At 39.1% G+C, this 25175-nt stretch overlaps 1 long non-coding RNA gene across 4 annotated transcripts in view; it reads left to right on the top strand.

Moving 5' to 3' along the window:
• The window catches only part of LOC123373019, a 211247-nt gene that overhangs the window by 107390 nt on the left and 78682 nt on the right, over window positions 1–25175 (top strand). For all 4 annotated transcript variants that reach the window (XR_006580523.1, XR_006580520.1, XR_006580522.1 and 1 more), the window contains one exon: window positions 21112–21298. This is a non-coding gene — a long non-coding RNA (uncharacterized LOC123373019). The remainder of the gene's footprint in view (window positions 1–21111; window positions 21299–25175) is intronic.

The following is a 25175-nucleotide window of genomic DNA, read 5'->3' as shown; positions in this document are numbered from 1 at the left end:
ATGTGGCTCACATGTGAGCCAGATAGAATTGCAACCCCTGCACGCAGTGAAGCATGGGGACTATTTCTAAGTTACTCCTGCAGAAGCACACAGGACTCAAAAGGAGGTTTTGCCTTCCCCACACTGTGCAGGGAGAAATATGCTGCACCCCTTAAAGAGGTACAACCATTTTCAGTGCTTCCCTAGGCACTGAGTTTCTGCTTTTTTGCATAGTTCCTTTGAGACAATACAGCTTGGTACTACCCCCAATCCAGGACAGGGCCTCCGAAGCACATGCTAGCTCAAGACTGTAGATGACTCTTCAATATCTCCCCATCTGTTTTCTCTCAAAATAGGTATTTTTAAGTTAACCCCAGATGCTTGCCATATTTTCACTGGGTAACCAGAGGCTGCCCACAGCAGTTATCATTTTGTTACTTTGCAGGGCTGAGGAGAGAGGTAATTTGTGGGGGTAGAATCCAGTTTTACTTGCTTCTCTTGCCTGACTTAAAAGATTAGCTGTGCTAGCTCGAGTCAGTGATCAGCAGAGACTTTCTTTCCCATTATTCCTCACAATAAATGAATTATAAAACACAAGCTATTTCAATGGGCAAAATCCTGGATGGTGCTGAGCACCTGCTAACCCCATGCAAGGTCATACATTGTATATGTTTTGTCATATGTAGAATCTCAAAATTAATATTTCCATTCCATGTATTTTATAGCAACCAAAAGTGTGCGAGGCATTGAACACATAGCTTACTGGGTACAATTTTCAGAAGTGCTTAATTATGTAGCAGCATAGGTTTCATTAGACATACCTAACAATAGCACTGTGTCCACGGCGATATGGGTGATGACTTGAGCTAGCCGCCCCAAGTACAATCCCACCTGACCCCCCCTGACCTCACCCAGGTGTGTACTCAGGAGGCTAGCCCAAGCCATGGTGTATGCAGTTGTGGACATGCTATTATTTTTAGGTGCTAGCTCAAGAAGAACTAGTACAGGTACGTCTACACAAGCTGGGAATCACACCTTCCGAGTCAAATGTAGACATATTCTTAGTAATCTTCCTTTGGAACTCTGCCTCTGGTTTGTTCCAGGCAACTGGTATGTGTTTATTTAGCATATTGCCACTTCAGCCTTAGATGGCAGAGTGCCTATGGAACTCCTGGATTATCTAAAGCTGGCCTCTGAAGCATAAAACTGAGGGATGATAGTGGTGGAAAAGTACCTGCCTTCTCCTTCGAGTACAGCTACCTCCCTGGCACAGGCAGTTGCTCTCGCTTCTTCAGCCGTGAATTTGGCCTCTAGTTTAAGTGTTATACATCAGAGAGAAGAGAGTTCAGAATTGACTTGTTGGTGAGTGGGAGGAAGAGGCGGGATTTTAATTTAATGAGATTGCACTTCAAAAAAGCTGCATATGTCCACTTTTGTTTCCTTTCTGTCAAAAACCTGGGAATACTTCCAACCTTGGATTTACAGAATTATTGTATTCCTACCAAAAAAAAAAATCTGAAGTCCTTGGCTTACTGTAATATTAGAGCTTGCTTGAAGCAGCTTGGCTGTGATTGAAACAAAATTCCCTCTGCAGCTTCCAAGTGACCAGTTCTTTCTTATCAGTCTGACAAGCAGGGATTGGGGTAAGGGTGGTTGAGACACAGGCAGAATTTGTGAGCAAAGGATAATACTGAACATGCCTGTCAACAGTTCCTTGTTGAGAAACCCAGCTTTGCTACTTCAATCTATTTTCCTGCCCATGTTCCCCAAGTGGAAAATTATGTTGGCAACTGCTTGCTTCCAATTGGCATGTAGTATCACGCACTTAGGAAGCAGTTGCCTGTGATGTTTACAGTCCTCATCATGTAGTTTAAGACCAGTACAGAATTGAAGTTCACTCTTATGATATTAAAATGATGAGTGGAGATCACTAGATCACCTATCCACCTTACTTAGAGAATTATAAAAAGATAAAACAAACAAGGAAAAACCTCTCACCCAATCAGTATAGTAATATTACAAACTCTAAATACATCTCAGTCATGTGAATTATTAGGCTAAGGCTAATGTGATACAGGATGCTGAAAAGGTCAAACTTCCACATTGTAATTACTACCACAACTCAGAGAATATATTCAGCTTTCAACTTCTCTAATTACTTGTATTTATGGAAAAAATATGCCAATGAGCATAAAAAGGGTCAGCTTGGACTGTTTTTGAGTCAAAGGTTAGTAATGAGACTTGGAAACTGTACAGTAAGTAGCAGTCTTTCAGATACAGTCTTTAAAGCATATATTTTATAGTTTCCTTTTAGGCATAGACGTGAATTTAAGGACCAACATAAATTTTCAAGCTGTTGTGTTAAAAATTAAAAGGAGAAAGTAATCTAAAGACAATCCATTTGGCAGCTGGTGAGGGAAGAGAGAACATAACATTTGGGTGTGGACCATTCCCCAGCCTCTTAAGTGATATCTACATTGGGGAAAGGCTTCATGTTAACCCCTCAAGTAAACAGGAGCAAGCACTGTTTAAAAACTGTTTTGATCATTCCTGGGCTTAACCACAACCAGCTATGAGGTTTGTAAACATGACTGTCCTTACCTATAATAAGGGCAATATCATGTTTAACATAGTGTTAGTTAATGTTTTCTAACATAATGCATTTTCTCAGTGCAGACTAAGCTAACAAAATTTTCTGGTCCACTATTTACACAAATTATTCATATTCTAAGTGCGGTCACCCTCAGCCCCAGTTGAAATTACTTACTATGGAAACTGTTCTTAATCTAGAAGGATGGTATATTTAGAGGACATTTTTGGATGCCTGTCTGCTGCTAAATGATCAAATGATAGTAGTGCCCTTTCTTTTAATCTTTTATTTGCTGGGTGTTTTTAACCATGTTTTTGCAGATGCAGACATCCCTACAATAGTCCATGCATTTGTTACTTCAGAACTCGACTACAGTAATGAACTCTACATCTGAAATCAACCCAGAAATCATAGATGCTCTGCAGGTTGCATTGGCTGTCTCTTGATTTTTGTGTGGATGTACATTTGATTTTGACCTATAAAGCCTGAAATGGTTGGGGACCTATTTATATGAGAGACTGCCTTTTTCCCAGTATAACACAGCCACTGCTGCCATCAACAAGGGTGCCCGAGGTGGAGTCTCCTCAGTTTAAAAGAGAGAGATGCACCATCTGGTCATTTTCCATAAGTGAATTTACTCCCCTGCTTGGTGTGAATTAGCTTAAATTTGTTGTGTTTCAGGGCATAAAAGGCCCATCTATGTAACCATGCTTCTGGGAGGTCAGGACACGATAATGGCTGGTGTCCTTGGATGAGAGGTGTTACTGTCTGGCATTGGTTATTTTCTGGTTAGGGGCTGAGTGGAAATGGCTGGCTTATTCTTTGTGATTGTATTTGTAACTTATACCAAAGGTGCCTGAGCCTGGGAGCTTTTTCATATTTACTTAATCTTATTATGAATGAAAAGAGAGAAACTGAAATTAATAGTTCTCTCAGAAGGCAATTAATAAATCTACCTGAAGTAATGTAATGATTGGAAATATACCAATCTCCTAGAACTGGAAGGGACCTTGAAAGGTCATTGAGTCCAGCCCCCTGCCTTCACTAGCAGGACCAATTTTTGCCCCAGATCCTAAGTGGCCCCCTCAAGGATTAAACTCACAACCGTGGGTTTAGCAGGCCAAGGCTCAAACCACTGAGCTATCCCTCCCACCCTAGTGGACTAGTATCAGAGCAGTATACCATTCCTGCATGAATGGCAATCCTTCCATTAAACTGGTAATTCCATTGTTCTCTGTAACAAATGTGGTGGCCATCTTTATTTCCTAGGAACTAGACTGTTACCATAATATCACTTTACATTCCTGGGGAACAGCCATCAAAAGATTTCAGTGGTAGCCTGGGCCACAGTCAAACCAGTAGCGGTGTATAGCAGTAACTGTCAGTTCTCTGACCAGCCAGTGCTTTCAACAAGAAACTTTTTAGGTGTCTACAGACAAGGTGTAAAATATAAAATAAATGTGTCACCCTTCGTAACAGATATATGAATAGCAGTGTCTTACAGGGTCTTCTGAAAACTCCCATTGTACTTACTGTGATTGGAAGACCCCTGTCCCAAATAAGCAGTGGGTGAGAGTATTAAATATTGTTTCATTTTCTTGGGCTCCTGTCGTCTACATACATGGGAGAGACCTTATGTGTACTTTGGGTCAATTAATTTTTTTAAAAATGAGCAGAAAAATAGTGCTGAAAAATGCCAAACTGATCTAGCCAAAGAACCATTTCCCTTATTTTATTTGAAACTTTTGGGATTTCTTGTCTTCTCTAGTTTTGATTAATAATAGGCTTATCCTTGGGTAGTGTTGTTACTTTTGCTGAGGTTCTATTCTAAGGCTGCAATACTTTTCAAATTTTGGTAAAACAGATTGGGTCAGAATTTATCCATTGTGAATGGTCCCAAACCACAAATTAAAGTAATTGCATCAGTGCAATACCTTTGACTTTAACGAAGAGGAGAAAATGGGCAATACTATGCAAAATAAGCTTTAGCATGTACATGTGTGTTCTGTCTGGCATAGAGTAGAAATAGACTGACTGAAAAAGGAAGGATAGCCTTGTGATTATGGCATTGGTCTGGATTCCTCAAGAGACCTTGGTTCAGTTTCTGGTTCTGCAACACTTCACTTCAATACCTGTGCCTCAGCTCCCCATTTATAAAATGCATCCCTCTCTCACGGGAGTTGTGAAACTAAATCTATTCTATTAACATGTATGAGAGTCTTAGGTAAAATGCCATTCTAAGGAACCATAGAAGGGCAAAGATAGATATGTGAGTGCCATTGTATCTTATTGCTTCTGTGGCTTCGCTAATGGAAGGCCTGTAAAATAGTCTCTGTGTCAGTGTTGGGAGGAGCCAGGATGGGAGAGGAAAATTCCCACCCAGTTCTCTCCCCTGTTGAATACAGGCTTTCTTGCTGTCAGAATTTGAGCTATGTTTTTTCTACCTAGGTAGCAACTAGAACTACACTGATAGCTATTTAGAAAATGCAAGGCTATTCTTATCAGCTCTGAGCTACGTGAAGAAAAATTTAATATTTGTAATGTTTATATAGAGATTTATCTCAGAGCCACTTCTCTCATATACATTATTTCCCGGTCTAATCTAATATTTGCTTGGAATCTTCCTTGTGTTCAATACTTTTTAGAACTGTAATAAATAATCCAATTCAATTTAAAAAATAATGTTTTCCTCCAAATTCTAATAATCCTGTGATACAATCTGTCCCCAGTTATAGTAACATGTAGTAATTTCCTTTCCTTTTCAATTTCTTTTAAAGTTCTTTTTTTTTCAATTAATTTCTTTTTTATAAGAGGCTCTTTTGTTCAAAGGGTTTGGAATGGGATGGCAGGATCTTTTTGAATTCATAGTTTCATATCTCTTTCAATTTCTTCATTTAATGTACTAAATATTACTCTTGTAAAATTATATACAGTTATTAATGGATATTGTTGCTGGCCAGCACACACTTTTCATTCATACATATAAAGTTAAACATAATAAGTGTCCTGATTGTTTTTTCTGTTTTATCATCTTGTGCAGCACACAGCAGAGGACCGTGTGGCATGGTTGGTTCCTGCATTGTTTTAGATAGTTTAAAGAGAAATCCTATGTTCTTTTTATTAATGCATTGATCTTAGAAGATAAGGGAACACAAGTCATATTAGGGAATGTTATTATCACCAAGCAACCTAAGTCACTCCAAGATGTAGTATTACTATATAGTACCCAGCTCTGTCTTAAGATATGTCTGTACTGCAATTGGAGGTGTGACTGTAGTACATATAGACATACCTGAGCTAGCTTTAATCCAACTAGCTTGTGTACAAATAGCAATGAAGCCATGGCAATATGGGCTAGCCACCACCATATATATCCAGGCTCCCTGGTGGACTTGTACTTGTACTTGACTGACTAGTTCATACTGCAGTCTTTGCTGTTGTGGCTTCACTGCTATTAGTATCTGAAGTAGCAAGAGTAAAGCTAGCTTGGGTATGTCTACATATGCTGCAATCACTCCTCTGACTGCAGTGTAGACGTACCCTTAGTGTTGTACTATTTGTACTACAGACTGCAATCCACCAGGGCTCCGATATGCCGGAATAAATGCTTAGCTTTATGTCACCTTACCCTTTTTTAAAAGTTATAATTTATTTTTATACAAGCTTTTAAACTTTATTGTTCATTGCAAAAGTTAATGTTTTCAGTATAGCACCATGTAGAACAAATATTATCTTCTGTGACTAGCTAGTTATTTGCGCAAACCATTTTAATGGGCGTGGGATTGTGAGGAGGAGGAACTAAGTTGTGTTGGCAAGTTGAATAATCAGAGGGAGCAGTAAAATCATGCTTTTGTGTGATAAGGTGACTAGCGTCACAATCAACTAGTACATGGTTTGAATGGAACCCCTTCTCCCATCTGAAGTCATCTCCTTCTCTGAGGAGACTGCGCCAAGGGTAATATAAGGGCAGATGATAATTAGAATTTTCTTAAGACTTGCAGTAGGCAGATCCCATCTCTGGAGAAGTTATTATATTAACTAACCCTCCTGTGAATGGCACACGGCACTTCCATTCAGGAGAAGTGGCAGGCTGGATTCTAATACCTGTGATTTCTCCACATAGCTCTCTGGTAGGCACCTGTTGTGCCCACTTTAACCATCACATGGCTCCTGTGTGTTTGGCTTTACAGATTGCTCCGTAGCTCCACAAATTGGTTCAGGATTGCTTCTGTCACACCTGGACCTTTGCAAGAATTTCTTCTGTGATGTACAGAGAGCTACTCTGTAGGGCCCCAACACAGCCATTCTTTCAGACACTCTTTCCCCTTGTACCACATTTGCTTTGATACTCAGTTGTGGGCACAATCTCAGGCCATGTAACTGCATCCATAATGACCTAATGTAGGGGCATTCAGTGCTTTGAAATTTTGGTCTTAGGTGTCTCCGTTTTTTCCTGTGAATTAAATGTGTCACTCTGGCCTGGTCTACACTACGCGTTTAAACCGATTTTAGCAGCATTAAACTGATTTAACGCTGCACCCGTCCACACAACGAGGCCCTTTATATCGATATAAAGGGCTCTTTAAACCGGTTTCTGTACTCCTCCCCGATGAGAGGAGTAGCGCTGAAATCGGTATTACCATATCGAATTAGGGTTAATGTGGCCGCAAATCTACGGTATTGGCCTCCGGGCGGTATCCCACAGTGCACCATTGTGACCGCTCTGGACAGCAATCTGAACTCAGATGCACTGGCCAGGTAGACAGGAAAAGCCCCGCGAACTTTTGAAATTCATTTCCTGTTTGCCCAGCGTGGCGCTCTGATCAGCACGGGTGGCGATGCAGTCCCAAATCCAAAAAGAGCTCCAGCATGGACCATACGGGAGATACTGGATCTGATCGCTGTATGGGGAGGCAAATCTGTTCTATCACAGCTCCGTTACAGAAGACGAAATGCCAAAGCATTTGAAAAAATCTCCAGACAGAGGCCACAGCAGGGACTCAGCACAGTGCTGCGTGACAAGCATAATGGAAAGCCAAAGAATCAAATGGATGCTCATGGAGGGAGGGAGGGGGTACTGAGGACTCCAGCTATCCCACAGTCCCCGCAGTCTCCGAAAAGCATTTGCATTCTTGGCTGAGCTCCCAATGCCTGTAGGGTCAAACACATTGTCCGGGGTGGTTCAGGGTATAGCTCGTCAATTTACCCCCCCCCCCCCGTGAAAGAAAAGGGAAAAAAATCGTTTCTTGACTTTTTTCAATGTTACCCTATGTCTACTGAATGCTGCTGGTAGATGCGATGCTGTGGCAGTGAACAGCAGCATCCTCTCCCCTCCCCGGTGGCAGATGGTACAATATGACTGCTATCCATCGTCATCATCAGCCCGTGAGTGCTCCTGGCTGGCCTCAGGTGAGGTCGGCCAGGGGCGCCTGAGTAAAAATAGGAATGACTCCCGGTCATTCCCAGTAGATGGTACAGAACGCCTGGTAACCGTCTTCATCATAGCAACTGGGGGCTGAGCTCCATCAGCACCCCCCTTCATGTCTAAAGAAAAGATTCTGTACTGCCTGGACTATCATAGCAGCGGGATGCTGGGCTCCTCTCCCCCGCACCGTTTAATGTCCTGCCTGGACTATCATAACAGCTGGAGGCTGCCTCCCCCTCATTTTATCTCACTAACAAGTCACTGTTTCTTATTCCTGCGTTCTTTATTACTTCATCACACAAATGGGGGGACACTGCAACGGTAGCCCAGGAGGGTTGGGGGAGCAGGGAAGCAACGGGTGGGGTTGTTGCAGGGGCACCCCCTAGTATGGCATGCAGCTTATCATTTCTGCGGGATCTGACACGGAGCGGCTGTGCTCTCTGGTACACTGTTTCTCTAGCACACTTGCCCCATATTCTAGGCAGGACTGACTCTATTTTTAGATACAACATAAAGGAGGGAATGACCCGGGGAGTCATTTCCATTTTTGTCTTTGCGCATCCGGCCGACCTCAGCCAGGAGCACCCATGACAGCAGCAGACGGTACAGAACAACTGATAACCGTCATCTCATCGCCAATTTACAATGACATGGCAGACGGTACAGAACAACTGATAACCCTCTCTGCTATCTTCCAAAGGCAAGTGAATGCTGCTCTGTAGTACTACAGTACCGCCTCTATCAGCGGCATCCAGTACACATACGGTGACAGTGACAAAAGGCAAAACAGGCTCCATGGTTGCCATGCTATGGCGTCTGCCAGGGCAATCCAGGGAAAAAGGGCGCAAAATGATTATCTGCCGTTGCTTTCACGGAGGAAGGAATGAGTGACGACATTTACCCAGAAACACCCGCGACACTGTTTTTGCACCATCATGCATTGGGGTCTCAACCCAGAATTCCAGTGGGCGGGGGAGACTGCGGGAACTATGGGATAGCTACGGGATAGCTACCCACAGTGCAAAACTCCAGAAATCGACGCTTGCCTCGGACCATGGACGCACACCGCCGAATTAATGTGCTTAGTGTGGCCGCGTACACTCGACTTTGAACAATCTGTTTTACAAAACCGGTTTATGTAAAATCCGAATAATCCCGTAGTGTAGACATACCCTCTGTGGCACATATTCCCTGCTCAGCAGAGTTTGAGTGCCAGGTAAACATTGACACAGGTTTAATTAGGGTGGCTTAGGGAAATATTCTTTATTCTGGTAATCATTTAAAGGATACTACTGATTCTTGCAATTTTAAAGAGAAAAGCACTGAGGATTTCTACGTGAATTTTTAAAAACCTACATACACTGAGCTCAGATGGGGATCTGATGTCTTTTTTTGTGATTTTTTTCTTTTATGACTGACTAGCATTTCTTCTTAGTTTGGAGACCAAATCATTTTCTACTAAATAACTAGCACAGCTACGAGATGTGATATTACCTGGTACAAAACATGGTCACAAAACAACTTCCCAGAACAGTCAGTCACATCTTAACTCCTTGGAACAATCTTACTCTACAAAGTCAAACAACATTTTTTTTGTTTTTCTTAATGCCTCTAAGTCAAACCTTTTCTTTTTTGCTGCTGTGGGAGACAGCTAGAAGACCAGTAAACTGTTTTATGAAAATCCTTTTGTATCACATTTTTACTGGAATATTTTTCTCTCTGTAATTAGGATTATTATGTTGTAAACCTATTATTATGCCAAGCATGCTATTATTAAAGTATTATCATACTATTATTATGTGATGATTACTAGAACATGCTTTATAACAGTTAAGCAATGCGGCAAACTAGTATGTCTGTTACTGTCATAAAAGCACACACCCTCTCTAGATTGTATTACTGGGGAAAGGCCAAAGGATGCATGTCACCCTCAAACATCTGTTTTGTCATGCATTATAAAAGAAATAGTTCAAAATGCAATTAAGAAACCAGATTGGCTAATGTAATAATGAGATATTTAACTCCTTTTACCATGGAAGCCACCATGTTGAAGCCTCCTGATCAGTGTGATTCTGGGTAAAGAAGACGGCTTCCTCATAACCTCTCCAAACTTCAAGGTCCAGCATTCTCTGACCCTAAAACCTTTCTGTTCCATTTAAAAAAAAAAAGATTTTGAATATTTTATTCATTACTTATTATTAGGTCTGTTGATTAATCACAGTTAACTCATGCAATTAACTAAAAAAAAATTAACTGTGATTAAAAAAAATCACAATGAATTGCACTGTTAAACAATAAAATACCAATTGAAATTTATTAAATATTTGTTGATGTTTTTCTACATTTTAAAATATATTGATTTCTATTACAACACAGAATACAAAGTGTACAGTGCTCACTTTACATTATTATTTTTATTACAAATATTTGCACTGTAAAAATGATAAAAGAAATGGTATTTTTCAATTCACCTCATACAAGTACTGTAGTACTTTATCATGAAAGTGTAATTTACACACGTAGATTTTTTTGTTACACAACTGCACTCAAAAACAAAACAATGTAAAATTTCAGAGCCTACAAGTCCACTCAGTTCTACTTCTTGTTCAGCCAATCGCTAAGACAAACAAGTTTGTTTACATTTAGGGCAGATACTGCTGATTGCTTCTTATTTACAATGGCATCTGAAAGTGAGAACAGGCGTTCATATGGCACTTTTGTAGACAGTGTTGCAAGGTATTTGCATGCCAGATATGCTAAACATTCATATGCCCCTTCATGCTTCAGCCACCATTCCAGAGGACATGCTTCCATTCTGATAATGCTCATTAAAAAAATAATGCGTTAATTAAATTTGTGACTGAACTCCTTGGGGGAGAATTGTATGTCTCCTGTTCTGTTGTACCCACATTTTGCCATGTATTTCATGTTGTAGCAGTCTCAGATGATGACCCAGCACATGTTCATTTTAAGAACACTTTCACAGTAGATTTGACAAAACGCAAAGAAGGTACCAATGTGAGATTTCTAAGGCTAGATACAGCACTCAACCCAAGCTTTAAGAATCTGAAGTGCCTTCCAAAATCTGAGAGAGACCAGGTGTGGAGCATGTTTTCAGATGTCTTAAAAGAGCAACACTCAGATGAGGAAACTACAGAACCTGAACCACCAAAAAAGAAAATCAACCTTCTGCTGGTGGCATCTGACTCAGATGATGAAAACGAACATGCTTTTGTCCACTCAAGCAGAACCAATCAGCAGCAGGGATGCATGTCCCCTGGAATGGTGGTTTAAGCATGAAGGGACATATGAATCTTTAGCACATCTGGCACGTAAATATCTTGTGATGCCGGCTACAAAAGTGCCATGCAAACATCTGTTCTCACTTTCAGGTGACATTGAAAACAAGAAGCGGGCAGCATTGTTTCCTGCAAATTGTAACCAAACTTGTTTGAGCGATTGGCGGAAATAGTACTGAGTGGACTTGTAGTCTCTAAAGTTTTACATGTTTTATTTTTGAATGCAGTTATTTTTTGTACATAATTCTAGATTTGTAAGTTCAACTTTCATGATAAAGAGATTTCACTACAGTACTTGTATTAGGTGACTTGATGTACTATTTCTTTTGTTTTTTACAGTGCAAATATTTGTAATAAAAAATATAAAGTGAGCACTGTACACTTTGCATTCTGTGTTGTAATTGAAATCAATATATTTGAAAATGTACAAAACAACCAAAATATTTAAAGAAATGATATTCTATTATTAACAGTGCAATTAATTGCAATTAATTTTTTTAATCATGCAATTAATTGCAATTAATATTGTTTAATCGCTTGACAGCCCTACTTATTATTTCTATTGCACTACTACTGTGTGTGTTAGTTTACTGACAAAGACTAAAACAATGGGTAATATTTTCCAAACACCTAGCAGCCAGATTTTTAAAGGTATTTAGACGCCTTGTGGGATTTTCAAAAGCTTCTAGGCACCTAAAACTCATTGATTTTAATGGGTATTAAGCACTACTAACTGCCACTGGATAATCCCATTTGCTGGTCCTAAGTGATTTAGATGCTTAAGTCCACTGACTTTTAGTGCAATTTAGGCTTCTGAGTGCTTAAGTTACTTTTGGGAATTAGACAGGCTCCTAGAGCGGGATTCACAACGTTATTTAGATGGAGTTCAATGGGAGTTGGGCACCTAAATATCTGTGAATCCTACTCCTAGTCACTTGTCTGAGCTCCTAAGTGCTTTTGAAAATTTTACTCAAGATCCCTGGCCTACAAGGATTGGCTACTGTGTTTATAGGCACCTTATAAAATTTTAGGTAAAATGGTTTTATAGTCTAAGTCCCCGTTGCATCAAGGAGAGCATATTGATCAGAGTGTGTGTATAATACAAAGCATTAAAACCCAGGTCATCTGCAGAAAGATTGGGAATGGGTCATGTTTAAGGTTTTCTATATTGATAAAGTTCTCTGGGTGTACATTTGACATTTTCATGAAATAGCACTTGAATTTATTATGATCAGTACTTTCACATGGAATACCACATTAATTCATAATGATTGATGGGATACTTAAAATAAAGTGGTAACCTTTTCATATGGTGACTAGGTGACCCAGCATCCACTTCATTAGTAATATTCCTTGTACTGCGTTTATGTAGATGAAGAAGAAAAAAAATCAGTAGGCTACTTCACTCCACATTATGATGAGTAAGTCTACACTTAACTAGGTTTTACACCCTGCAAAGCGTAGCCCTGCTTTAATTCAGTGTTGTACTATATTTGATTCTAATTTCTGAAAGATGTAGTGCCCTTGAAATAGCCAGATTGAAATGAGCCACTCATGATTAAAAGTACGCCATAATTCCTCTCACAATGTTTAAAGGAGTGCTGCTTGTGTCTCTCGTTGTCAGAAATGACTATGTAATTTTGCTTTAATGAGTCAGTGGTGAATCCTGGTAACATGATTCAAATAATGTTCTGGTTAAATACTCATGAAGCAAAACTAAAGCCCTAAGGCCACTGAAAAAGGTACTTTAGAATAAAGGTTATACAAAGGTCTCATTTTTTAATATTTAGAAACTGCAGAAAGTGAAAAAGGAAAACATTCCCAACTGTAAATTACTTGGTTATTTTAACACTATAGGTGTCAGATACCACAGTTACATTTAGTATTTGTACTATGCCAACTATTACTCATACTAGAAATAAGCCTGAACCAACACTCTGGATATAAGCAAGTAGCAAACTTTGGGAAAGTTCGATTCTGGATCCAGTCAGTGCAGCTCAAGCATGTCTCTGATTCTTACCAGTTCTATTCTATTATATTATAAACCCTTGTAAGGCAGATTTTTATGATATATATAAAGAGGGTCAAATTTTGCTCCGAGTCCCTATGTGCTTATACATTCAATATTGCAGTAGAGATTTGATTAAAAAGAAATGCTTTAAAATGACTGTTATGCTAATACATTGGGCCATTGCACAAGTTAATGTGTTGAAAAGTAGTCAAGTTTGGCTTCCATCAAGAGGGGCACGTGTAGAACAGAATGAACTTAAAAAAGAAAAACCTTTCCAATTTGGGGGGTTATAAGGTGGTTTTTAACCAGGAAAGGGGGTTAGAGGAGGGAAAAGAAGGGGTTAGCTTCTGAACTAAATAAATAAACTATAGATCTTCAACAAGGTTCTGCTTTACATCAAAAAGTTTGGAGATTTACATCAGAAGCTTGGATGGTACACCAAAACTTCTTGGGTCTGGAAACTGGGCTGAAAGTCTTTCAACAGTAAGCATTAGTACAAGAGTGCCAGCATTTTCTGACTTGAGCTGGCCTGAAATACCACAAGAGTAACCTCATTCTTCTGGTATTTGCTATTTTGGTCCTTCCTGAAATCAGGAGTGGAAGTAGCTCAGGTGATTTTTATTTCTTTTAATTTGCAACTGAACTTTTTCAAACTTAAAAAAAAAAGTGGAAGGACAAATTCTGCCACCTTTGATCTGACTACAACCACAAGAATGTGACCCACAAAGTTGTAAGCCTGTTCTAGCTTTATCTAAACTGGTTCATCCTATTGCTGTATATTAACTAGAGCTGGGTCTCAGTTGCAAAGTTCAGATCCGGATTTGATCTTGGCCCAGTGCTGATTTGGAACCATATTTTTGGTTCAGGACCAGCTCTATCTTTAAACACGTTCATCTTGGTTGACTGAGTCACTCCTTCCAAATTTACCACCTGAGTGGGGTTGAGAAACTAGAATCTTATCTCCTAGGCCATTATTTCAAGCACTGGCCCACATAACTTCCTGGACACTGCCCTGCTAACTGCAAAACAGCAAATCCAGTCAGAAGCTTATTAGTGTCTCAAGGGGCATGGGGATTGCTACAGAACTTGGTATTCCTTAAGTAAATTGCTATAAAAGATCCTCTATGCAGGGGTGGTGTAGCTCTGTTGGTCCCTGGCTATTAGACAGAGAAGATGGGTGAGGTGATATCTTTTATTGGACCATCTTCTATTCATGAGAGGGACAAGCTTTTGAGCTTACACAGAGCTCTTCTTCTTTATTGTTCTACAGAAGTTGGGCCAGTAAAAGATATTACCCTCCTTGTCTCTCTAATAAAAGATCCTGTCAGCTGTTACAGCTTCTCTGTGGGATGTGATAAGACACAGCATCAGAAAGCAAATTTTTCCTGTTGAATATGGGAGCCAAATTATTTTGGATTTGGTATACTCAGTTCTTTAGTGAAGACCTAATTTAAATAATTACCAGCTGGTCCAATCCAATACTGAGAAATTCATATAATCCATGGCATAATCATGCATCCAGATGTTTCTTACTAGACGATCACAATGGTTTCTTCTGACCTTGGAATCTCTGAATCTTACTGTGATGTTTTATAGCCTGTGATCTTTTACTGTCTTTTCTAGCTTCCATGAACTACCTCTGTGTATTCACCTTACCGTTCAAGATCCATCTTCACAAACCCCGCTGGAAGTCCTTATTAATTAGAAAAAAAGTAAACAAAAGCTTAACTAATCAGGTGTTAACAATCAGTACCAGATTACACTAATGCAGTTTGAAAACCAAATAGGGAAGGGGGAGGGGGGGAAAGACACGGACACCCTTAACAATTCATGAAGTAGGTACTAAATCTTGCTGACAGAAGATAAACTTCTTCAGATCTGAGGCAATGCAAGTGATGTTGATCTATATAGCTGCAGATGTGGCTCCAGGGTGCAATCTGTCCAGCTGCTCAATATCAGCACTGCCACATGGGCACTGCAACAGGGAAGATAAATAATAAAACCTCTTAGTCAAGGAGATAAATACAATCGGTTTTTACACCAAAAGCCTGCTGCTTCCCATTGTTAGGGAGAGAAAGTGCTACTGAGAGGTATCTAAGAACGGAGAGAAAAGAATAAAGGGTTTTCATGTTAATGCTCTCATTTTAGCAATCAATTTCAAATGCCATAGAACATCCTAAACATCAGGGCTCAGTGGATAGTTTGAGTAACAATCCAAGGTGGCCTACACTAGTAGCATTTGAGTCTGCTGCCTCCAGCCTGAATGTTGTGAACTCATTTTGATAGACAAAGGGTTACTATTTGTGTCATGATGTAATAGGCTTTTGCTTCCTGTGATCCACAGCACCTCATTGACTAACTCTTTTGCCTCATAGGTGATCATTTTCAACAGATTAGTGAGGTGCAGCAAAAGGTATTACAATAGCCTCCCTTAATTTTATCTGGTGGGAAACTGCTGGTCCAAAGTTATCAAGGAGTCCCTGAGTGTGGGCTTTTAAAAAATTAATAATAGAAGAAAATCAAATCATCTTGCAGGCAGGTGGAAGGACGCTGCCTGCCGGACTGTGTTTTCCAATGGCATCCAGTGAGATAATGAGTCCATGTCTATGGAAATTGATTCATTAATATTTCATTAACTCTGCTTCAGTACAATTCATGAACTGCCCCTAGAAATTCAGTAAGTGAATTCAGTGAATCACGGAGCTTCACAAATTTGGAGCAAAAAGTAAAAATACTGGGAGATGGTAAATACCAATGGCATTGGCTGCCAACACGGAGCCTTAGCAACAACACAGTGTTGTTAAACTTAAACTAAATCCAAACACAATAGCCACAACAAAGCTTAATGCAGCCATAAACCTGTAAAATGATGCTGAAGTAGAGAAACATGGAACTAGTTATGAGCCTGAAATAAACCTCAGTTCCAAACACTCCTGGACTTTGGGTTGTTTGAAATCAGCACCCTTTGATAGTCACTATCGTCAAATAAAGAACTCCTCCATCAAACACTACTCAGAGAGGGAAAAAGTTATGGGACTTAACAACATAGGGAAAATACAAAGAAAGGCTCAGGATAGACAAAGATGGGAGAGTATCATGATCACTGGAACTGGAGTTAGAGGGACCATGTTTCCTGGAAGGACTGTTATTGAAGAGATACCAGGGAAATAGAGAAGGGGTAGACAGCATGGACAGAGAAGTGCACAGGGTTTAATAAAGTTCCATTTGTTCAACCTAACTTGCATTCAGCTTCTCTTTTTCTGAATGAAATAGGAGGAACCTTGTTTGGACCCTAAGTGACATCTGACACCAGGGGAATGAGTTAGACTGTCTTTATAATGAGCCCCTGATATGTACTACCCAAATTTTGTCATGTGCAGATCCAGATCAGAGTGCAAATTTTATGGCATGACTCTCTATGTAAATTTGTGGGAAATAAAAATGTTACCACATATACAATGGAACTCATTATTTGTGCTTCAGAATCTTCTTATGTACCCAGAGGAGGTGGGACAAATGTGACCATACAAAACAGCTGGACAGGAGGAATAGCCATTGAATGGTGCATAGCTGCAATTTGGTCAGAAACATAACTGTACAAGTAGCTCAATTTACCACACAGCATATGTATCAAGAAGGGCTGATTAGGAAAACAGATTCAAATTACCTTGTTGGCTAAGTAATTGGTCTTCCGGTGTCCCTAAAAAGGAAACTATAAATTTTATTTTCATTTTGTATCAGTGTCTCCTAGCCCATGTCTAACTAACCTGTATTGATGTCTTTTAATTAAACCACGCTTGATATGCTTACACTGTAGTGGTGCATACTGAGTGTGCATGCTAGGAATTCCAGATAAAGTAATTATGCTATTTGTCACTGTCATGATTAATGTGTGACAGCTGTTATGACAGCTGTGCCACTGTTTTGTCACAACACTATGTTCATCCATAACAAAATTAGCTGTCTCGCTCCAAGGTACACACTTGCTGCTATTTCCTTAAGAAGTCAACAATGAAGAAAACTGAGAAGGAATATTACATGAACTCTGTGACAAATAAGAAAAATGGCATCTTTATTTTTTTTCTTTAAATGAATATCTAGACTGACTGCATTGGGAATGCAGATAGCTCACATTTAGCAAACAAGCTGTCACACTGAGCCAATCCCCCACTAATCTAACTAACAAGGTCTCTGTATGTGAAAGTATCGCTTCATAATTTGAATTTACCTTGTCAGGCCAGGCTTTAGATGTTACTCAAATTAGCACTGGCTGTAACTTTCCGGTCTGTCATGGTGGCAAACAGCAAACACAGTATATACCAGATGCAGAGAAGCACATCATCCTCTCCTTTAATAGCCAATCAAGCAGAACACAATAAATAACTTTCCAGGTAGTCTTCTCCTCCCCTCCCCCGCAACATACAAACACATGAATCTCCACTGGGTTTAAGCTAATTCAAAATTGAGACTTAAATCATTAAATTAAATGCTGTTATTAATGCTAACTAATATAATTTCTTATGGAGCCTTGAAACTGGACTATAAAAATCATAAAAGACTGATGTGAAGAGACAGATGGCTACAATAATAGCATAATTTCATTATTCTCTAGGTTTGGGTGCTTACTCTGGATTTCTTTAAAAACAGAAGAACATGCTTTGACTTCTGTTTGGCATGAAAAATAAATATTGAAACGTCAGGACTCTCAGCTATATAGAAGAAAAATCAAATCCTGCACATTTATGTTCATAGGAGTGTGTATATTTAATAATAAGGGACACAAACGTCTAATTAATCAACTTATTAGGAAATGTTACTATCTGCATTAATTGTACCTTCTTTTCCCAGGATTCAGTTCAAATAAGAGACATGTGGTGCCTCTTGCTGCCCCAGCCCACTCACAAACCCAGAGGAAGAATATGCACAGTGTTAATTATATTTTATTACATGCCTAAGATAAAGGGGACTAACTCAATTACTGTTATCACCAGACATTTTATGTCAGAAATCATAGGCAGTCAGCCCTGCTGTTCACAGCTCAGTATTTAGATCTCAGCCAAAGTAGAATATTTGGAACAAACAGTTAAAAAGTATCTTTTATTCCTAATTGGTGAGAGACAATGCATCAGAGACGTCCTGAGTCAGTCCAAGGATGTATTTGATGCATGGCCACTTCTGCTGCAAACGATCGTTCCAGTAGCATGCAAACAAAATGCTTTTTTATTTAAAAAATTATCTTAAATTAATAAAAGGTAAACGGCAACCTCTGAATTTCTCTGAAGTTTGTTTCACTCTTTCTCTTGGCTGTATAGACGAGATTAGTGCAGCATGTTTGTGTCAGTAATGTGGTATAAAGGGAAATACAATGAACACTTTATTTAGGTAAAGAGTGATAGTGCAGAAATTAAAACATAAAAACATGGATAATACGAAACTCCCACAAACACTATATGCATTTCCTATGGGACAGTCTAGATTCATGGGACTAAAAACACACTATAAGGAAGCCCCAACTCTTTAGGCTCACTGCAACATTGTAACAGCTTGGTGATTAATTTCAGCCAATTTCCCAATTAGGAGGGGATGCTGGATTTTACAGAGGTGGTGCTCCTCCTTTTACCAAGCCTAAATAGGCAGGCTTCCTTTTCCTGTTAAGAAAGTCAATGTCTTTAGGTGTTGGTATGGAAATTGCAGAGTCAAGTTCTTCCTCTAGTTGAAACTGTCCTACAAGTGAGTATGAATCTGGAGAATTTTTTCAGCTGTTAATTAATAAAAGTCTAGTGTTTCTCTCCAAATAATGGATATAGACAGTAGAAAATGTGCTACAGCAGCATAAAGTGCCCTGATCTGCTATTAATACCATTGAAAGATGCAAAAACAGCTTCCTTAAAAGCAAGCACAGCCCTAAGATATATGCTCCAATTTTATAAAGGCAAACAAGCCTCAGTATTACTGAGAAGCATTAGTCATTCTTAGTCATAGGGAGATTACAAAGAGCCTCTTCTGTAAAGTTCTCTTCCTTTTATAGCTTTGGACTAGAAAATTAATTTGGTCTGAAAATTGCCAGGAAATATTTCTGCAAGCACAGTTCTGAGTTGAAATTAATTAAAAATTACCCTGACTTGGAATTTTGACTTTTGTATAATGAATGTTGTGTTCCAATCTAGTACCATTGTGGTTTGTCTCTATTCCTTTTATGAACTTTCCATATAGTTCAGTTTATTTTACAGCTCACAAACTGTTTATGATTGAAGAAACTAGCGTATACTAGATTAATGGGGTTGTTGTTGTTTTGTTGTGGATAACATTGGGATACATCCTGCTCCTACTGATTTCAGTTAGGGTTTGTTTATTCCCATTGAAGTCAATAGAAGCAAGGTCTTGCACTGTATGCGTTTTGTGAGTATTTTCCTTTCTCTTGGCTGGTTGCAGCTTATAAGGAACATAATGATCCTGCTAGATCTGAGAATTAATAGAAGTTGTATTTTAGCTCATGTGGTAGTGGCAGTTGTTTCCTTGAGCTGTAGGACCAGCTCTTCCAGTGTGTGTGGCTTGTCATGCAGAGGCAGTGGCATCCCCAGAGTGAAGCTTGCAACGAGGGACTAAAAAAAAAAGTTGATTTGATCCTCTTTGTAACTATAATATAAACAGAGACTTACCCAGTCATCTTTCTCACAAAGATCAGATATAGGAACACTTGCAATAGAATTCAAGGTCATGTATCTAGGAACAATGTGAGCAATATTTACAGGGTGGTGGCTTGGTCGAATGGGGTGGCCTGTATCCTGGAATACAACGATGCTGAAAAGGTCTTGTTAATAATTATCATCTGACTGTGCATTCCTAGTTTGATACTGTCGCAAAAGGGCTAATGTGATCCTTGGATGAATAAACAGCCATAATTAGTAGGGAGGTGATGTTACCTGTGTACAGCGAATTGGAGAGACCGCTACTGGAATACTGTGTCCAGTGCTGGCGTCATTTTAAAAAGAATGTTGAAAAATTGTAGAAGGTACAGAGAAGAGCTACAAGAATGATAAGTGATCTGGAATACATGCCTTACAATGAGCGACTAAAAGAGCTCAGGTTATTTTAATGTTATGTGATGGCTTAATCGTGGTTGCCTTTTAACCTTACACCTCAGTATAATTACCTAGATAAGGAAAAGATAGCCCAGGTCTCTCTAATCTAGCAGGCAATGACCTAAGAAAAGATCCAGCTGGAAACTGAAGTCAGCAAAAGTCAAACTGAAAATAAGACATTTTAAAGAGTCATTGTAATTAACTTTTGGAACAGATTATCAGTTAGAATCTTTAAATCAAGATGTGATTTTTTTTTTTCCTAAAAGATGAGCTTTGGTTCCTACACAAGTAATTGGGGTAGATTCAAGAATGCTATGGCTTGTGTCATGCAGGTGGTCAGACTACGTGATAATAATGGTCCCATCTGGTCAGAAAATCTATGGCTCTTACTGAAATGATATGTACTTTTGTGATATAACTCAGATAGTGGCAGGAATAATTTTTCTAACTATCATTAGACTCAACATCAAGCATGTGTGTGAACTCTCTTATGTTCAAGAAAACTACACAATTACAGTGATTTGTATACTGGAAATTCTACTTTCCATTTATGTTTACGTTCCCCTTTCTCTCTTACACCAAACCAGGGCTGTCTCTATTGTAAGCTACAAAAGGTTTGCCAGTCCAGCTTTTCTCAAAGTACTGGCATTTGGGTTTGAACCATATCTGGTTTTAATCATCTTCTGCACCTGAAGTTCTTTGTATATATTTTACTTATCTTTTAGAATGTGCCAAGAATATGCAGGGCTACCAAGCAGAGCTCTTTGGACATCCAGTGTGAACAATATCAGGACCACTAACGAGATCTGACAAAGTGGAGGTAGTTCTTTGACATGATAAAATCAAGTCAAGCTTTCTGCTGACTCTTGATGTGCCAGTGAAACTTCTTCCCATGTTGCTGCTGAAGATCAGGTAAGGTGTTTTACATCTTACATACAACAGTTCTTGCTCTTTTTTGTACTGTATATGTTTAAAGGGAAATGAAAGGTTTCCCTCTCCTCATGACATAAAGGGAAATGAATCCCTCTCCCCACATCCCCAAATGGCAACAGAATACCGGCACCTGAACTCATGTTATAGTAAATGTATTTTCTGATGGGTGGCATGCAACCAGCATACTCCTCCTGCCAAACAAAAAAACAGTCGGGAAAGATGAGATGCATGAGTCTTGTGCGCTTAAGTCAGTTGTCTAGGACCAAAACACCAAGCATCAAAAAGTGTAATAGCTGCTGAGGTTATGTTAAGTGGAAGAACTGAGTCAATTGATTCTCTCATATTAAGCCAGTATTGCTATGCTTACAAACAATACTCGTAACTTTGTGCGTGGGTGGGACCAGATGGATTCTAAAGAATTACAAGCATTTAATAAAAATATTAACATCTCAAGCCCAGATGAGAATTGAATAAAGTAGAGTACCAACACTAAAAGTTAAAGGCTTTAGAAGTACAGTATGTCTAGCAGACAGACAGTAAAAACAGATGATTTCACTAACAGTAATGACAGGGAAATCAGAGACAAGAGAAAAGGAAAGAGCAGAGACAAACAATTACTTACAGCTATCTTTACAATGGTTAAAAGGCAGACATTTGTCCCATTTGTGGATCAGATTTCTAGGAGTGAGTGGAAAAGAACTTGAAAGTGTGTAGATAATAGTAGAACTAGTGGCATGAATAAAATATAGGTAAACAGATAAGTTGCCAGCCCCCCCTCCCCCCCATAAAAAGAAGAAAAAGGAAAAAAACATTAAAGAGAATTAAAAGAAATTGGAATAGGGACTGGAAAAATTTTAGCAGACATGTTTATAAACTTGTGTTGCACCAAAAAGGGTGTAAGAAGGTTTAGTTTAGACTGCAGATATTATTACTGTTTAATAAACTATGGACTAATGGTTTTCACCCAATCTCTGTCTCCGCTTACTGAAATTTGGACCCAGAGCTGCATGGCACTAAGTCATAAAGTAGCATGCAACGTGTATTCAAGGTTGAAAGAAACCTAGAAGAGCGAAACCCAGAATAGGATAACTTTTAGCTCATCTGTAGCGCTGTTTCCTAGAGCCCATGAGGATCTTAATTCAAGCCGAACATTTAGCATGCACATACCATCTCTAGGTATTGGATGGAGGATTCTGATACTTAGCAAAGGCTATGCTAGTACCTGACCACTAATTGGAAGACACATGAGTTGTGATGAAATTGCATCAGTTCCCAGAAAGAGACTGGGTGGAAATAGCATATGCAAAGAATGACCAAGCTGAGACTGTAACTAACCAAATCCATTCTAATGTCTGACACCATGTAGGAAAACTCTCAGATTGGGTAGGTGAAGAAACTAGATTTGGCTCATTCAAAAAAAAGTAGAATTGAGTAATTTCTGCTCCTAGAAAATGCATTGCTTTCACCCTCGGCAATGACCTTTTAAGGATTATCTGTATGGTTTTAAATAGCATGAGATCATATTTCACATTCATATGCTTTGCATACTTTAGAGCCTTGGAAGATGTGGTCAGCATTCATGGCTTAAATAAGTCAGTCGGCAAAATGGAGCTTGCACATTATGCATAATCACCAAGCAGAACCAGGTTCTGTGCATCAAGTCCATAGGGGAGCAAAGGTAGAAGCCATTGGTGATCATGTTATTTTCCTGCAAATCATGGGAGATGGCAGCACTGGAGAGGGAGGAGGCCTGGGCAAGCATGTTGCTGCCTATCGATCATACGGAGAAAGAAGTGAAGCTGTGAGGTTAGGATTGTCACTGGGGCACAGGGAAACTACCATTTCCTGCTCTCATGCCTAATTGGAGGGTTGTTGTATGGAAAAACTGAGGATATAGAGTAACTCTCACTGAGGTCAGAGAGAGGTGATTTTGTTTTGCTTTTAGCAGAGGCTGTTGCTCCCTCCCATTCCTGCTTTAAACCATGACCATCATCGTATAAATAAGTTGTTTTTTTGAGAATAGATACTACAAAATTTCACCGACAGTTCAAGGTTTCAGTCAAACAAAATAATGTAAACTTCCTCTCATTCTGTATTGACGATCTAGCCTGATCCTCGCTGTGGCTAAACTTGTGGAGAGTTTCTGCACGTGCCCTATTCTTATCAAACTGATAAATATTTGTATAATTGTTAGCCTTCTCCTACTAACATAGGAATTTGACTCAAGGGCAGAAAAATGGCATGCAACACTCTTGAATATACTAATTGTATTCTATAAGCAGATGGACTTGTACGGATAGCAAATTTTCACTTTCAAGAATTGTAGCTCTGCTATTTTGCCCATGTTCATTTTTTGGTTTAGTTACTCATTTTTTTTTCCTTTTTTAAAAAGAGAAAGCAGGCTTGATTAGAATTGGTATTGCCTTTCCATAATATTTGGTGTGTTGTCTGACTGTCTTTCTCTCTCTTTCTCTCTCTCTGAATGCATAAATATGCTTATCTTCTCATTTTACCTCGAATGTAACACATTAGATTCCATCTGTGCAAACACTTATGTCTGTGTTTCCAGTTAAGCTATTGCAGTCAATGGAACTACTTGTTCCACTGAGTTATGCGTGTGCTTATGTGCTGTGCTGAATCATACCTTAGTTTGCTCAATTACATTTTTAAATAAAATGTTGCCATCATATAATGATAGTGAAAGAAAATTGAAAGAAGTCAAAAATAAGTCAGCTACAGAATTTAATTCCTTCACATTTTTTTTTCATTTTCAAAAAGGTTTCTAACATCTAAATAAGAGTGGTGTAAATGCATGACAAAATTCTATCAGTGCTCGATACTTGGAAGCGTATGGGAAAGATTATCCTAAAAGCTCCAGACAGATCTGGAGAATAGGGAATGGAGCTGAGTGTAACTTTTGGGGTCTGGCTTTGGAGGAAAAAAGTACTTTCAGCTAAATGTTGTCAAATTTGCTGTCACATGACAGTGATTTGTGTAAGTAAGTATTGTTGGTTAAAACATCACCAGAAAGCACCACATGACCATGCTCTTAATCTTCTCACACATCATAAATTAGATTGAAAAGACAGTTGGTAGGTAGTGGCTATGGGAAGACCTGACAGATCTTTGTGAAAACCAACAACAAAAGGCCTTTCTGCAAGGCTGTGATGCAAGAAATAAGATTAACATGATGCCCTTGTTGTACTTCCCCTCCAACAATTTTCAAAAACCAAACCTAACCTGAACTTAGAACAAGGACAGGAATATTTTGCTTTTACATCTCTCAATGCATTGCTGTAAAACTACCAAAGTGGCAATTAGAGCTTAGGTGCTGCCTTTTCTGACTATCCACTGTTAGTTTTAAATAACTGACAAATTAGCAAACATAAAAAAAAATCACAGTCCTGGACAACACTCCTCTTTCTTATTATTTTAAATTAGTTTTGCTTAACTGTACAGCCTTGCAGAGAATAACAAAATAATTGCAGAGTGATATCCTGACAATGAGATGCCATGATTCCAAATAACCCATCACACATTGATGCAATGCTCTAATGCTAGCATCACATTGCAGTGGCAGGACATTGTATCATCATTAAACTGTGTGTCTGGAATTCCACGCAATCCAATACCTTATCCTGCTCCTTCCTCATGCCTGCCAGGAGGCGTGAAAAGGGAGCCTGACAGCCGCTAGTCCATTAGTTTGTCATTGCCTGTACTGCATTGTGTGTGTCAAAGAATATCAGGAGTGCGCAGCTTACTCTGCCTATTGATGGTCCGATCAAATCTGTGAACTCTAGAAGAACTGGATGCAATAAACCATTACACAATGCGTGTGTAATAGGCATTGTCCAAC

Source organism: Mauremys mutica, chromosome 6, assembly GCF_020497125.1.
Source record: "Mauremys mutica isolate MM-2020 ecotype Southern chromosome 6, ASM2049712v1, whole genome shotgun sequence".
Taxonomy (NCBI): domain Eukaryota; kingdom Metazoa; phylum Chordata; order Testudines; family Geoemydidae; genus Mauremys; species Mauremys mutica.
The sequence above is the reverse complement of the archived record's forward strand: the minus strand, read 5'-3'. Positions and strand labels throughout refer to the sequence as shown.